Here is an 8,784-nt window from a genome sequence, read left to right on the forward strand (position 1 = left end):
TAATCGCCTTTCGAAAAGAGAAGAATTGAATGACGGTTTAATTTTTCTGTTGGATAGTCTGGCCGACACGTTTTGTTTGCGTTATGTAACATTTGCCCAAGCTAAAAGTTCACACGCGCAAAAAAAATACTGAAAGTATCATAATTGTTTGCTTTTAAACAAGCATGATAATTAAGTGCAGTTTAATGAGAAATGAGTTGCCGTTGTTGCTGTTTGAAATGATCTCTTTGTTTCGTCGGCGAGCAGGTAATTAAATATATATAACATTTTTCTCGACAGGTTTCTGATGTTGTGTTGAGGCTACAAATAAATTTTCGTCATTTTTTGTGAATAATTAAAAAAAACAAAACTTTCATCTCTAATCAAAATATTGTTGGCAAAATGACGGAAATCGTTTCAAAGAAATCGAACATAGACATTAGAAGACGACTAGACATAGAAGAAGCACTCGATCTAACCTGGATATATAGAATTATTAAGGTCCGTTTAGGAAACTGCTTATTTACCACGTATTCTCAAGATAAAGGTGTTCTTCAGGGATTTTTTCTTAGTCATATATTATTTAATGTTTCTATGAATCCCGTATTCTATGTTGCAAAGATGTTCTTCCTAGATGTCGTCTTTTTGGTGATATAACAAGTCTCTTTTGTTCTTCGTTACGTTTCTGTTGTTTAGATAACATCAGTCAATGGTCTGCATCACTCATCAATCAGAAATTGTCCAAGACACCACTCCCTCACTTTGGATAATAATGTCACTGACATGAACATATTGAAATTATTTAAAATCCTCGGTTAAATATTGGGCCTCAGGATGTACTACTATGTCTTCTGGATAGAGCCCATCGAAGATTAAATCTAAAGCAGCTAAAGATCTCAATATCATTAAGGAATTATCCTGTAAAAAACTGGACATAGATCAATCTTTAATACTAACAACCAATAAATCTAGAGACAGATTAATGGCTGCTCTTTATGTAATTCAGCATATACAACTTATTTAAGAAGAATAGAAGCAATACAAAACACTGCCATGATAATGGCACTGACAGTTTTTTAATCTAGTCCAATTATTAGTATGTAATGCCTCACTTCTTTAGAACTATTTACATATCAAAGAATGAGACTGGCGCTCAAAGAAAATATAAGAATCCCGTGCAAATTCCTTGGACAAAATAGTAGTTAGTGCTGGGACAAACAATCGCATCGACAGCCACACATTCCGACGGACCAGACGAACATTCCTACACTCATTATCAAAATAAATACTTCTTTCAAAACTTGTCAGAGTACCCGAATTGGGAGATCGTTTGTATAAATCGGCATCGATAGCTCTAAGTCCTCTATAGTAGAGCTGCTGCACTACATCATAGGTCTCAAAATGAACTCTTTAGTCTACCTTCTATATCCACTATAATGATAACTCAAATTTTCCCAATAAAGGAAACCCTAAACCTTTTAATACAACTCACCAAACTCGCTATCGATGATGTCCACTAGTTGCGCAAATCCTTGAATTATACGGTCTGGTTATATCTCGACAAAACAACATCATGTTCGACTGGATCCCCACTCACAAAGGCATACCTGGGAATGGACTGGCTGATGACCTCGTCAAAGACATATTGCAAGTGGTCAATTAATTGTGAATATTTTATATTATAAGGACCTTTACCAATGTACAGATGGTAAGGTAGATAGCCCGATGTAACTTAAGTGGGATCTGCTGGAAGAGGAGAACAAGCTTTAGCCTATTAACAAGGACTTTAAAGTTACTGCGCGGAAAATTCAAAGTCTCTAACTCACGAAACTTTTCTCATGTAATTATTAATCATTATTAACCAATATAATATTTCATGAAACGTTAATATCAATAGATGAATACGAATTAATAAAAATAAATAAACTTGTTTTATTAGGCCTGTAAATTAGTTTTACAGGATTTGTTTTTATTAATATCGGTACAATGTATTTTATTCAAAGTATTGTTTATCGATAACTGCTACTTTTTCTCATTTTTTAAACAATTTTTGGATTCCACCTCAAAAGAACTATGTATCTTTTGAGGCTATCTATGAATCGATTCAGTTTTTGGTATATTCAAAAGAAGTAAAGCTTTGCTCAGATAGGACACGACTCATATGTCGAAACAAATGGTAGTTGGAAGAAGCAAGGCCTAGAGAATACGGGTGGGTGGGTTAGAACATCCTCTTTTAATGTTTCCAAGTATGTTTTCACCGTTTTTGCAACATGTGGTCGAATGTTGTCATGCCGAACAATAGCATTATTCAGTGTCAAAATCAGCACTTTTAAAACGCCCAGAACAGTATGCACATATTGACATAGATGACATAGACAAAGGTTGCGATAATCTTCACACAGCATTCAATGACATTCAAGACGCTTTTTTATTCAAACTGAAGAATAAAATAAAAATTTCCTCAAATGGGATTTACTCGGTATAAATTCAAACATTTTCAAAAACGGAAAAGTGAACCCTGTAATTTAGGCTTCCAGATGAAGTTTGTTACAAATGTATACGATGCGATTTAATATACAGTAACACCATGTGTTGTAAATCCTTTAAAATTAATTTTTGAGACCGGTAGTTATCGTATTGTACTGATCTTAAAATTATCTCCATATATGACGGGTAAAATAAAATCCCGGTTCAAGCAAAGACCGAAAATAAGCCGTAATTTTATATATTGCAAAGGCCATCAATACAAGGTTCGACAACATTTATGTTTTTCGAACTTTGGACGGTATCCTTACGAATTTTATTCTAGTCCACTTCTCTATATAAAGCGTAATATTATCTCATTATTGTCGATAAATCAGTCCGAACAGTTTAACAATTTCTGTATAAATAAAACTAAGTCTTGGAATATAAGATCTATAAGGCCAATTTTATTAAATACATTATATTAAACTATCAAATCATTAACGATATTAGTAGGTATTAGTCGATTTAACTTATAGTAAACCCGGTTATTATGACGGTCTGAAAAAACCCTTGTGTTTGTTGAGATTATTTTACTGGTTATAAATTTCTGCCCTCAAAATGTGTACCATCAAAATAAAATTATGAAGACGCTAAACTACTGACTTTATTGAGCAGAATGTTCTGGTCAATCATCTATTTTCACGCAGTATTTTTGAATATTTTGAAATACGAATATTTATCATATAATAAATACATGAGTCTAGTATATAAATTATACAATTAATAGTATTGATATAAAGTTCATCAACTGATGAGGAAATACATTATTTACAGAGACCCTATTGTTTCATTTTTAATTAAATAAGAAGTATGTACATTGTTTGTGTATCTTTACGAGTAATTATATAGTAGAAAGCTTTAAAAATACAGGATATTATTATTTCTAAATCATAGCACTTTTTATATTAAATGTTTGTATTAAAAACTAAATAATTTACTTTTGCATTTATTTTTAATTGAATCTAAGCTATCCTATCTGACGAAATAGACATTATTTGAGAAAATACAGCTAAATTAAACATGTTGATATTAGTGTATCATTGTAAATATACGTACAGTATCTGGTGAATAACATATCTTTTCGTGACGTCACAACATCTTAACGACTATCTAATAACATATCATAAAATTATTGCGTTTACTAGATCAACTAGTGCCAATGGTTAAATTGATATTTACTTAATATCTTGAATATTAGCACTTACTGACATTAAATCAAATTTTTGCATTCAAATGTACGATTAAAATAAAATGTTATCTTCTGAGCAGAATAAAATCGATTCCAAGTCTTCTCTAATTACTGGGGATTCTTCTGATGTGGTAAATATTTTGCCACAATGGCTACCGATAGCCAAAGGTGTATCTTAAGCTAACAATAACATTTTGGTCTCCAATCTGACTTCACTACATGTTGCAAAATCCAATACATTCCAATATATGTTTAGTATATAGGATGACGAGTAATTTATACTTAATGTATACTATAAAATATGTTTAAAATTTTCGTAAAAAAGCCTGACATGTTTTTATTCAATTTTATTTCATGATAACCATTTCAGCAATTTGCCATTTATATCCATATGTCCCATTTTGTTTGTGAATTCCTTTTGAAAATTCAATACTTTTTATTTTCCATAGGGCTATTACTTTTCTATTTTTATATTAAGTATAAATAATTATTGTTCTCTATCCGTTTGCTACCCGTCAATTAAGTGGAAATTACTCTTTTATTGGTTTGAATTTTTATTTTTCTACTGTCATATTTTGTTCCATTTTTTATATAATTTTTTTTCATAATTTCAATATTCCATTATTTGATGGCAATAGAATGTGATCTCATGCGTAACTTTAATCAAGAAAAGCACACTGTTGCAGTGTTTCTGCGCATGGCAAAGGCATTCTACACTATCAGATAGTCAAACATTATTGATTCTCTTTCCGAGTGGAATGTAGGAGGAGGAACATATCTTTACATCCAGCCTTTCATTAAAAATCGCAACTTCAAAGTCATAGCAAACAATGTGCGGTCTTCTCCGTTCTCACAACCTAATGGGATTTTACAGGGTTCTTGAATCAACCCTATTTTGCAGCCCTTCAGCCCTTATTCTTCTCAGTTATAATTATTTCGATCATTTGATGACAATGGGATCTGCGATATTAAGAGGTCTATTGAAAAGTCCCCAACCTGACACATAGATGGCGCTACTAGAATTAAATCCATATCTTTTTGAGTTAGCCCTAACCCTCAAAAGATGCGTTTATAAATTTAACAGCTGTCGGATCATTAGTTTGTGAATTATAACATTTTGAGTGAAACAAATTTTGTTATTGTAAAAGGAATGGATAAAAAGAAATTCCTATTTATGTGTGTTAATAAAATATTGCTTTTTGAAGGGAAAGAATACAGTTGAAGCAGAAACTTGGCTTGATGGCGAGTTTGCGGACACTACCCCAGGAAAATCAATCATCTAGGCTTGGTATGCTAAGTTTAGACGTAGTGAAATTAGAACTGAAGACGGTGAACGCAGTGGATGCCCAAAAGAGATTGTTACCGACGAAATCATTAAAAAAATCGACAAAATTATTTCGAATGACCGTAAATTGAAATTGAATTAAATAGCAGACACTCTAAAGCTATCAACTAAACGTATACTTCATATCATTCACGAATATTTGGGTATGATAAAAACATAACTCCATCGTTTCACTCCGAAGTCTAATCGACAGTCATCCGAGTGGACTACACACGATGAACCCACTCCAAAGTGTGGGAAAACGCAACAGTCGGCTGGCAAGGTTATGGCGTCTGTATTTTGCGATGCGCATGGAATAATTTTCATTGACTACCTTGAAGAAGGAAGGACCATCAATAGCGACTGTTTCATAGCATTATTGGACCGTTTGAAGGAAGAAATCGCCGAAAAACGGCCGCATTTGAAGAAAAAGAAAGGGCTGCTTCACCAAAACGATACATCGTGTCACAAGTCAGTGAAAACTGTGGCAAAAATCCATGAATTGGGTTTAGAATCGCTTCCTCATCGACCGTACTCTCCAGATCAGCCCCTCGCGACTATTTCCTGTTCTCAGATCTCAAAAGAATGCTCACTGGAAAGAAATTTTCCTCGAATAAAGAGGTAATGGCCGAAGCTAAGGCCTATTTTGAAGCAAAGAACAAATCGTACTACAAAAATGGTATCGAAAATTTGGAGGGTCGCCATAATCAATCTATCGCCCTTGAATGGAATTATGTTGAATAAAAAAACCAATTTTGCCAAATAAATGTACTATGGTAGGCCGGGAACCTTTCAATTGATCTGTTATGTGTAACTTTAATAACAGAAAGTACACTGTTACTGTGTTTCTGCACGTGGAAAAGGCATTCTACACTGCCAGACTACCAAATGTTCTTGATTATCTTGCCAAATGGAATTACGGAGGAGGGACATATCGTTACATCCATTCTTTCCTTAAAAACCGCAACCAGCGCACCTTCAAAGCCAGAGCAAACAATGTGCTGTCGTCTCCGTTCTCACAACATAATGGGGTTCCACAGGGTCCTTAAATCAACCTTTTATTGTTCTCAGTAATAATTAATTCAGTCAGAGAAGCTTTCCCCGTCAGTCAGTCCAAGTCACATAAGTTCGTGGGTTTATATTTCCACTCGAGGATATGCTGGCATCCTCATTTTAAACACTTGATGATAGATATCGAAAGAATGTTGGATTACTACGCGCACTTACTAATCTGAGTTGGAGCTCCACAGTCCACATGTGCATGGAGGTGCGCAGTATCATCAGCAAATGTAGCCATTGTAATATTCTCCGTTTGTGGTATATCACAAGTGTAGAGTAGAGCATTGGCCACAGTACACGTCCTTGTGGTAGACCTGCTTTTGCTTCTTTAATTGTAAATATTCTGGCTGTAATGTACGATTTTACTAGTTCGATGTGTTGTTTTGGTAGCATTTTCTGTAGTTTATGAACAAGGCCTTCCTTCCAAACCTATATAGAATATAGCTGAGCATATTTTTTCATTTCGTAGGCTTTTTCAATAACATCTGTTATTCCGTTGACCTGATCAATTGTTGCAAGCTTGTTAATAAGCCCAAACTGGTGTGTTGGTATCCGGTTTTTTCTCTCTATGAAAATTAAAAATAATTTCGATTCGATGCAGTGTTGCATTTCAACTTCACCCAATTACGGACTGTAAACACACTATTTAAGTCGTTAAACGTTGCGGAACCGCAGAACTAACGAAACCCATTGCGATCGGCACGGTCAAAAAGTCGATCGATTTCATCGCCGCCATTTTTTACCCGCCCTAACCCCAATTGGGCAACTGTTCCGATCGATCGGCCGACACCTCGAAGATCAATTAACTGGAGGCGGTCGGGTCGGAGCGAATTAACTTTTCGAAATGCAAGAAAAACGGTTGCTTCACCCGCGAGCTTTTTCGCAAACGATTCGATTTGCCAATCCGTCCATAAATAATGCGACAAACCACCAACTAATCATCTTTGAATTATTATATAAAGCTCGTTACGTAACCCGTTACGCAATCACCGATCGTAGTTGATTCATTCAAATTCGGTTCATTCATGGATGCATTCGCCCGCGATTGTAGGCAAACGGGTCGATGATTTTTTTTTAGTTCCGATCTTGGAGAGACCTGTCACTGACGGGCGTATTTAAATTCGCCATCTTGTGAAACGTGAATTTAATTTCGCTTAAGGGGCTATTCTATTCTAGAGGCATACATTTTAGCTATTTTTACAGAGCTAAACAATGGTGTGCTCTCCTTGATAGGATTCTAACCTTCCCAGTATCTGAAGCCAAACAATATTTTGATCTAGAACTGGGTTGCTATCGTACAAAGTAAAAAAAATGCCAAACAATTTTTCCGACAACTTACGGTTACAAGAAACGATAATTTCATTTTAAATAGTACAGATTTTGTTACAGTTTTACCTTGCGCGATAAAAGAATATATGAATGAAATTACGATAGAAGCTAATACACATTTATATTAACTGTGGTAGGTAGAAGCATTGTAATACCTGCACATCAATCTGTTTTAACGAACAAGTATTCAATAATTAACAAACAACATTCAAAGATGTATTGGAAAAGCCGAAGATTAAAGAATTTCCTTAGCTAATTGTTGGACATAGCGTAAGCCTTCGATAAACTTTGGCATAAAGCACTCATGTATAAACTTGATAAGTTGTTACCGAAGCAATACGTTGAACTCTTAAGCACCTACATATCAGCCGCAAGAAACCTCCAACTTCATCTAAACAAAGTCGAATATTGGTTGAAAACATGGCGTATCAAAGAAAATGGGACAAAATTTATCCATATGATGTTCACCCTTTGTAGAAGGACTTGTCCCACAGTGAAAATAAATAATTATTAACTCTCGATAGCAGGCAATGTTAAATATTTGGGAATGAATTTTAATCGACGCTTAACATGGAAAAAACATATAGTGGAAAAAACACTATTGGCTGATCAGGCGTAAATCTAAATTATCCTTAGATAACAAGGTTTTACTGTATAAGTTGATAGCCCATTTGGACCTATGGTATTGAACTAGTAGAAAATCTATCATAGCTATCCTACACAGGTACCAGAATAAAGTGATGCGAGCCATGACCAATGCTCCATATTACGTCTACAACAAACTAATTCAGCGTGATAACCCCTTGGAACCCATAACGAGTATGATTCAGTGTTAGTGTAAAGTACTCTGAATGACTATCACGACATACCAATGCATCCACCAAACAGTTAAATGTACGCGTTAGCAGCGAAGTGTGTAAGCTCACACCCATACTACCAGACGAACTGATTAATAGGTACATAGAATGATATATAGTAAACTCTAGAATATTTATTTATATATTTATATATAGTTAGTATAGTCTTTAGAATATGTTAGGATAGACTTCAGAATAATAACACTTACTGAAACAATCTTCTACATGTCAGTATAGTCTTATTTTATAATGGAAATCAGTAAAAAATACTTATTGTTGGAGTCCTAAGAGATTAATTAAAAAAGACCTATATCTCAGCCGGTATGTTTACAGTTAATAAGTTTCTCACATAATATTGCACTGTACGAGCTAATATTAAACCTAATATCGGCCTATTTAATTTCGTTATTGGGATATTCTGCGAGAAGTAATATTAATCTAATACAAATATTTCAGAATATATTTCTGACAAGCATTCCGAGACTTCGAATTCCAACGCTTAGGAGAAAATTAAGAGATTC

The sequence above is a fragment of the Rhynchophorus ferrugineus genome, unplaced genomic scaffold, assembly GCF_030347505.1.
Source record: "Rhynchophorus ferrugineus isolate W39M unplaced genomic scaffold, kcgeb_rfMv2 rfM8, whole genome shotgun sequence".
Lineage (NCBI taxonomy): Eukaryota > Metazoa > Arthropoda > Insecta > Coleoptera > Curculionidae > Rhynchophorus > Rhynchophorus ferrugineus.